Genomic DNA, 9,117 nt, shown 5'->3' with positions numbered 1-9,117 from the left:
ATTTTAAATAATAACTAATTCATATTATTTTATTAATCTACAGTCAGAAATTAAAGAAAATATATATTTWAAAGTAAATTAATGCTAAATAATTACTGAAAGGGTATAAAAAATCTGTATACTGATTTTAATCGGTTATTTTATATACCWTGCAAATTTCGTGAAGATATTTTGTCAAATAAAAAAGTCATACAATGATAATGAATGAGGTTCCAAAAAATAAGGAGCCTTTGGGGATGAGGAAAAAGTGTGCAAAATATCAAAATGATATCTCGGGGACTAGATTCCCGAAAAATATAAAGACGGGCAGGCGAAATCGACTCAGCTCATCGCTCTGATCATTTATATGTATGTATACTCTATAGGGWCGCGGCAAACTTAATATACGCTGTTCATGTTTTACTAAAGTTTTATCGTAAAATAAACTTAAAACAATTTCAAAAATTAAGAATCCCACAATAGAGTAAGAAAGAAAGAACAAAAAAAAAAAAAATGCTTTATATTTTTTTATTATTATTATTTTTGTTTTTAATGACAGCGCTTCCGCTTCCGCTTCCGTTTTTCTTTACTTTATCAGCATAAAATGAATGAATTAATTATTAATGACAAATAAGTAATATCGATTGTATATRCATATGTAAATCAGAGAAATAATCGATTTAAAAATTTGTACATCAATTCTATTTACACCATTGAGAAGTAAAACTCTTTAAACGACGCTCTCATAAGAAGAGGCACTTCAGCTTACGAAGCGCCAGCAGTTGATTCCTCTGCAGTGTCATTCGCCTGTCGCTTACATTCTGCTTGCTTGGTGCTACAAAGCTTTGCTRGCGTTTAAACACAGCTTTGTTGTTGGCTTTGAGTAACTGCTGACTAGTTGGATGACTGCTTGGTTGGCTGGTTACTCGTTTGCTTGGTTAGTTAGTTAGGTAGGCTGCTTTGCGCTGTGCTGTGAACTTCCGCTTCGTTGACTTCACTTTGTATGGGAATTTGAATTTAAATGAAGTTTTCGCCCAAACCAGGGAGTTTMTACTGCCCATGTACCCATGTACATATGTATGTATAAATGTTTGTATGCATGTATTACGGTGTTTTAATGAGTTAATCCAAAAGTTAAAGTGTTGTTGGGTTGACTTTTACACCAAAGTAAACGTGATGCGCGAAAAGCAACTAAGAATAAGGTTTCCGCCCGAATTATGTAATTTTCATAATGTTCAATTCCATTTTTGAGCGTTCTCATGCCAAGAAGTTTGTAAACGTCAGAAGAAAGCGTTAAAGATCTATAGAATATATAATATCATTGTGTCAAGCTGAATCTCTTAAACGGGGCCCGTATGTCTATCTGCATATCATGAACGAGAGCCCTTATATTATTAGATGCGCAACTAAGTTCTCACTGTTTTTTTTTAATGAAAACGAAAATTGACTGTAAGAAAATCGTTGCAAATGAATTATTCGAAGTATTGCCCATTGCTGGCCACAATTTTTCTCATCTTTCTGGCAAAGGTCGAATACCATTACAATGAAACTGTTCATATTGTGATGCTCCCCAAAAATAAAGCTATTTTTCGATGTTGTCTCGTGAGTGCAACTGCTTCTGAGTCAGACAATATGCCATCGAWCGRAATWATTAATGATCRKACGGTGCAATATCTGGGGAATAAAGAGAATGGGGTAGGGCTATTTAAACGTTTSCAGGTAGCTTTGAACGAGTTTGGCAATGTTAGGCCGAGCGTTGTCCTGATATTGAGGTATAATGAAAAACAGTTTTCTGTTTCTGAATYATTCCCAGTACATGCAGTCMYTTTTAAATGGCCTAGCGTGTGACTTCCAATACTATAGTAAACTTTTTTTTACATTTGACATGACTCATCATAGAGCAACATTGTCAATTAATCGTCTTTGAAGATTTTTTGGTTTGWAAATTTTTTGCAGTTAACGGTGTGTTTCAGCAGCCCATTTGTTTGACTGAAAGGAAAAAACAACACCGCAAATGTTGATTGTTTGGCAAAAAATTGGACAAAAATTCGCACAACCAAAAGTATTTGACACAGAAACAACCACATTAGTGGGAGAGCAGTTACTTTTTCAAATAACTACTCTAGTAGGAAAAGTTTATGACGTTTAGAATATATCAAAATCGATCACGACTAATTATTGAAGCCATCTATTGACAAATAGCGGGAATTAAGTTGCGCGCCTCATACTACATATGGCATATATGTACATATGTAGTTGCCACTGAACTTTCAAAATCTAGWTCTTTTATTGGAAATTTTTTTAAATACCAAGATATTTTCACGAAAGTTGGCGTACATTATTCCCCAACAATGTAATCTCTGAACAAACTGTTCGGATTGGAACACTATAGCATATGACTGCCATACACAAGGAGCTTGTTGAAGGRTATTATAGCTTCCGTGCAACCGATATTAACATTGTTTCTTGTTTCTTACTTATTTCGTGAGAGAAATATAAAAAAGTCGYTTTTTTATTTTTGTTCAAATTTTATTTATAACTCAACGACAAATTATTTTGTTTATTTCCATTCAGATACGCAAATATCRTAAACATGTGATGAGTCAGAATCGTTGACGGAGTCAAAGCCATTGTTAGAGCCGTGTAATTACAAGCAAGAGTCAGTCAGGCAGCGCCATATTTTAAGTGCGCGAGTACAATAAATTACGTTCGTACGTACATTATGAAGTGTGACTTTAAGCTCACGCTTGTACGGGTGTAAAGTGTGGGTACACGTAAAAAAATTCACGAATGTCGCAGTTAATTTAATTGAGTGTGCAAATTGAACTAAAAARTCATGAAATTGGAATTAATTGAGAACAAAAATTCATATTTGGAAAATTAGTACAGAAATATTATAATAGCATTTAAAAAATTAGCATATTCGTTAGAAAAGTGGAGAAATATAAATTTTATGATTTTAGCTCCTATTCTCCAGCGAATCCAACAAACTATAACAGATKCTCAAACAAACGCAGAGCACTTGTGGTGTAAACATGAGCTAACATGTCTTTCGACGCATGTCCAAAATAAAACTTGGTAGCATTGAAGATAGCAGCTATATTACTATAATGATGTATCCACAAACTGTATTGAACGAATTCAACTCGGTAACTTTGTTGTTGCTTTYACATGTAATTTTTATGACAAAAGGGCGTAAGCGAACAGAAATTGCGAATCGAAGACAAATAGTTTCCAACAGTCTATATAAATTTCATTCATAAAATAGATAACTGTAATGTTTGAGATCATTCATGATCATTTCAAGTTGATCCGAGTAATAGTTTCGGAGATACAGCTTTAAGAACTTGTGCGCTCGAAGCTAGCTAGTCTAAGTGCGCCGTCTTTAAACGAGTTTTTCTCGAAACTGTGTTTTTGAAGCCGTTTGGTTAAATTTYCAGAGAACTACTCAACCGATCTTCATGAAATTTTACACAGGTCTTTGAGATACAAATCTTAAAGACTTGGACGAAGAGTTTTTCTCGATTCCAACTATTTGAAAAAAAAAATATATCGCGAAATTTTAATTTTTTTTGTAAAAATGTCTGCCAAAAATTCAATATTAATTTTTTCCTTCGTTCAAGTTCTAAGTTAAGGTTTTAACTAAAACACGTATTTTTTCATTTTAGATGATCCTGTAAGGATTTATTCTGCCCACGTGGGCGCATCTTTTATCCGAGGGGTCCCCGGAAATGACGTCGCAATGGCCGAGTTTAAAAATTTTGTTTCCAAAAAAATAGTTTTTAATCTTTTTTTACCTAAGGAAGAAAAAATGTTGATCCGTTGAAAATATTTATAAAATTTGTGCTCCATACAACGATTTAATACTTATTTAGTCGAAGAAGTTAGGTTAAGTTGGACTTCTCTCCAAATATTTGGATGCTATTTTACTATTACTCATACAAAATCAACTATATTTCAAAATTATTAGCAATCACAGTTTTCATGTTAAAGTGCATTTGCATTTTAGTGTTGACTCATCAACTCAGTCCATAATTAATCTTGAAAAATTAAATTCGATACACCGATATGCATGTAAGCACACATACATATAGACGCATCTGCATCATTTAAATTTTGTATGGCCCTTCATTTTCATATTTTCGCTATAAAGGCTGTTACGACAGCGATATACTATAAACTATGATAGAGTGTGTGCCGCTCCACACACGAATTTGCAATCTCGTACTTCTAAATATGGTGAAAACTAATTTGCATGCAAAAGCGATCGCCGCAAATTCAAGCACAGTAGCCACCATTGTTGTTTTTATAGTATTTTTATTTTTGTTGTTGCTCAATTATTGTTGCGCTTTGCATTCATTTAGAATTTTAATTAGAAATTTGATCGAATCACTGGTTCTCTTTGATGAAGGCATATTTATATATGTAAATACATATACATCTTATAGCTACTGTGCAACACAACATGAAAATGAGCTGTAACATCTTAACTTAATGACTTGAACACTGACAGGCGGCGAGTGCCTTGCGGTATTATCGATCATATTCCTCTTGGGCTTAAGTGTTAAGTGATTGTAACTCAACCACTCTTGATATATGGAAAATGAAGAGACAGAAATTAATCCTGCACGCATATTAAAAACAGACATGTTCTTAATTCAAATTTTTAATTGATTTTTCGTAAGATGGAATTGCACATATTTTTATTTTGAATGCGTATTTACTTATAAAAAAGTTTTTGCCATAAAAATGTTATTCTAAAAAAGCGGAGGGGTGAATATAAGGTAAAGCATTCATGTTGATGCCCTAGTACCATATGATCAAATTTGACTCGGACTGGCCAATATTAAATGCACTTTGAAACGATTCGATAAAAAAAATCGTTCCTTATATTCGTAAAACGATTTTTTGCCTAGAAAAACAAAATTGAAGAGATTGCTTGAAATTGTGTGTTTGTAATGGATTCACGTTTTCGGAATCGTTAAAAATGTTTGCAGACGGGTTTTGTGGAGTCGAACAAAAGGATTTCTGTGGCCCAAAGCATTCAGTGAAGGTCTTAAAGTCGTCGAAAACTTGCCTGAAACGAGTCGTCCATTCATGCGCAATCGATCTTTTAAATGCGCATATATCATATATTTTTTATTGAGAAATGGTTAGCAAAGGCATCTATCTATGATAATGCAAAGCGCAAAACGATCTAAATATCAAAAAATATTTTTTGTCATCTTTCAATATTTTTTTTAAGGCATCAAAGGTAATTCAATTGATTTTGTCTAATATCTTTCTATGTTCGACAGTACAACAGTGCAGTACTGCCAGCGTTACACTTTTAGCGTTAATCGCCATCATAGAAGACTTGATAGAGAATAATGCTTACACGAATTATTTATTACTTTTGCACACAGGCACCTGCACACATACACACATACATATATACAAATAATTATCATTGTAATCTATTTGAAGATCACTTGCGGCAGCAAATACTTAATGTGAAACCATTGTAACATTTCGAAAATCGAACGCAAAATGGGAAAAATGTCGGGCGGGTGTACCATAAAAATAAAACAGAAAACTCAAGAAAACACTAAAGAAAAAGTGTAAATAAATTAAAGCACGCACATAAACTCAAATTTATGAATGTAAACAAACTGGCAACACGTAAGGTAGCACCCAATGGAMGCACATAAATGCTGCTGTTTCGCAAGCAATACACCTCAGCCGCTGAGTTATATACCGCGAGCTGACTACTCTACGCGAATGCCAATGAACGGTTGATTGTACCGTTCGGCCAAGTCGGGCCAAAGTCGGACGGTCKTTGTTGGTTTGTTGCTTATAAGTTATTTGATTTAGCAATCAAATTACGCCGCTGTGCGTGGAGTAAATTGTAGGATAGGGAATTGTTGGGCGCTCATTCGCAATACCGCGTATGAATTGTTAACAAAAATATTTTAATATTTTTGTTGTTTTTGCACGGCCACTCGTGTAATGGCCTATCATTTAGCTACATGGTTAATACGTGGAGCAGGCGATAGCGTTGGAGCGGGGGGAGAGAGTAAGCGTTGGGCGCTGATTTCAATWTGGTATGCGAAAGACATGAATACACAAGTGCCAATTCGTTACATAGCAATTGGTTGCTTTTAATTTCTTGYTTTTTTAATTTCAATTTACGAAATATCGAAAAATCACACGAATTTCAATTTTTTTCTTTAAATTCTGAAATGAGTTTTTAATTTCTTAATGCATACACTTGTTGCTTTTTATTTTWTCTTATTTTTTCCAAGYTCCGCTGACTCCATCACGCCCGTAAAAACTAGTAACACCCGCATGATCGCAATAGGCTAGCAGATCAAATTRGATTCCATAACAATTATCTACGCAAAAACGAAAAGTTTTAATTTCGCAATACGTCAAAAGCTGCATTATGGCATTTTTATGAAATTAAATGCCGTGTTAAGCGAAAATTGTTTCGCGCATTAAAACTTTAAGGTGGCTGATTATTGTTAATTAATGCACTTATCAAATTTGTAGGAAATGAGTAGWGGTTAGAATTTATTTTTAAAATGAATTGTTTAAAATTAAAAAAATTAATTATGTACACATGCATAATTTAAATTAATGACAAATTTTAAAATAAAATTAAAAAAAAAATGCCATTTAAGATTGCTGATATAAGTAAATTTCAACAAATTGTAAAAAAGATCCGCATACTTTTGAATAAAAATAATACCGTTGAAGAAATCAAATGTTTAAGGTTTTCATGGTAAAAAAATTACTTTTTTTGCGCATTTATTTCTCAAGTATGGATTGAGTTATTTTATGCGGACCTTYTGTACATTATTGAGAATACTTTTGACAATATAGGGTAATTGTACAGAAGGTATATTATTAGCTGGCGGCCCCGCGTTCCAGATAGTTATAATATATAATATCATCATATAARTATTTCTCATTTTTATTCATTTAAATAGTAAAAGTTAATACTCAGAATCTGCAATTGTGAAGTCAAGTAAAAACAACAATAACAKCAACCACATCATGCATGCGATAATTAGTCTTAATAACATCATCCGTTCTTTGTGGTAGGAATTTGCTTAGCTTAGCGGTTATTCTTGTGGTTAGGCGTTGCACTAAAAAAAAAAGTTAACAATACAAAAACTATGAGTGAACAAAGAACATTGAAAGTGGTATAACGTACAAGTAATCGCAACATTTCATTGAAATCGCATGCATCAGCTGAAGCGGACAACGGCACGGCCCTTTTTCAATTTTCTATTCCATTTCCATTTCCATTTCCATTTTTCTATTTCCATTTTACATAGTATTGCCATGGTCTTTTTTATTTAAACTTTTTGTAGCACTCAAAGTGAAACTGATTTTCCTCACAACTTTCTTCACAAGTCTGCAACTTKGCGTTCGCGGTCATAAGCCGCTGTGGAAAAGCTATTTGGGAAGGAAAAACTAATCACATCTAGAGCAATAAGAAAATGCAGATATTGTTTGAACTTTATGAGTTGCCACGTTGCTGGGCTGCAACTTTCCACATCACCTAGCTTCCTGGCGGCAGCAGCTTATCCGCACATTTTGTGTAAATACCTGTGATGCCATACCACTGGTAAGTCTGCAACATTTTAATTTAAAGGGCAACAACAACATCAAGAAAAGCAAATGTTGCACACRTACAGGTAAATGTGGATGGAACAGTTGTGTTAATATATTCAGGAACACCAGTAAATACGTCGAGATGTAATAATTATTTGACAAGACAATTTTTTTTAATCTTTGCATCATTGAGTGAAACTTGTACAATAAAACTTAAATAATAAAAACATATATTTTCATAAAACAAGAAAAACCCTTGAATTTTTTATAGCAAMAAAAGGGTTTAAAAAATATTTATATTGATTTTGATCGATCAGTTTGTATGGCAGATATATTGTATAGAGTTTCGTTAACGGCGGTTCCGATAAGCTAGCAACTTTTTACGGAGAAAAGAGCGGGTGCAAAATTTCAGAACAATATTTCAGAAACTGAGGCACTAGCTCGCGTATATACAGCAGACAGACGGACATGGTAAAATCGTCTTAATTCGTCACGCTGATTTATTTGGGACGTGTCTTTCATGGTGTGGCATGACTTAATATACCCTGTGCATTAAATTATTAATTAATAGACATAGATATCGAATATCCACAAATATATGACCACCACTGTGTATATAGGCACGCTATTGTTGTGTTGCTGGTGTTTCGTATTGTTGCATTTGCTGTCAAAGGTTCTCACGTTCTCGTCTGTTCACTGTTGCAAAAATGTTTTCGCTCACCACTCTTCTTCCGGTTGGTATGCAACGGTGTGCAACGGTGCTCGGCTTGGCGGCAGAATGTTTTGCTACCGAAAGCCGTTAAACTTATGTATGTGCGTGGTTGTTTTTGTTGTTTTTCCATTGCATATAAGCAAACATAATGCAAAAAGTACATATTAATTGTATTATATGCTATTTTTGCTCTTTCTTCCTTATTTCGATTTAATGCAGATTCACTTGCGGTGCATAAATTTGACATTAAACGAATGAATTAATTTTGTTTTTATTTTTACGAATTTCACACAACTCATTATAGTCGCCTGCTGGTGTATTTRTATGGGCTTCCTCATCAGTAATAGTGTTTATATGTAGATACATACATATGTATACGAGTATAAGCAATTATTAAGTTKAGTACTGAACACTTCAGCGTTGTAATGTGTAAGTTCCGTGAGACTCGAAAATGTTAAAGGGTGAATAATCTGCGCTAATTGTAAACAAGTAATAATAAGAAAAAGTGRCAACTAATATACATAAACGCTTGCAATAGAAACTATTTTAAACTAACTTTTTTAAACTAAAAAAAAATATTAAAGTTTGCAGRCCTGTAAGTCTATTATAGATATAGGGTAGATATATGTATGCAATTTCAAAGATATTTCAACCATATTTAAACATAACAGGTCAATTCAAAAAACTGCTTGCGTAAWTTTGACAGCTGTGGATCGTTAGTTTGTGAATGACATAATTTTGAATAAAGCAACATTTGTGAATTTGACAAAGCAAATGGCTCTGGCATAACTTGGAAGCTGTAGGTAATTTCGTATATTTAGGAA

The 9,117-nt window shown here is 33.5% G+C and overlaps 2 protein-coding genes across 4 annotated transcripts in view; one reads left to right on the top strand and one right to left on the bottom strand.

The window, feature by feature from the left end:
- LOC108967464 (U6 snRNA phosphodiesterase) overlaps positions 1-3,717 on the top strand; it is a 20,153-nt gene extending 16,436 nt beyond the window's left edge. The window contains exon 6 of the mRNA XM_018930890.1: positions 3,648-3,717. The gene's annotated coding sequence lies outside the window, so the exon portion shown is untranslated. The remainder of the gene's footprint in view (positions 1-3,647) is intronic.
- The window catches only part of LOC108967461 (mucin-4), a 37,716-nt gene that overhangs the window by 9,868 nt on the left and 18,731 nt on the right, over positions 1-9,117 (bottom strand). The window lies entirely within an intron of this gene.

This window comes from Bactrocera latifrons, unplaced genomic scaffold, assembly GCF_001853355.1.
Source record: "Bactrocera latifrons isolate USDA-ARS-PBARC rearing strain unplaced genomic scaffold, ASM185335v1 scaffold_189, whole genome shotgun sequence".
Classification (NCBI taxonomy): Eukaryota; Metazoa; Arthropoda; class Insecta; order Diptera; family Tephritidae; genus Bactrocera; species Bactrocera latifrons.
Note: the sequence above shows the minus strand (reverse complement) of the source record. Positions and strands in the feature narration are given on the sequence as shown.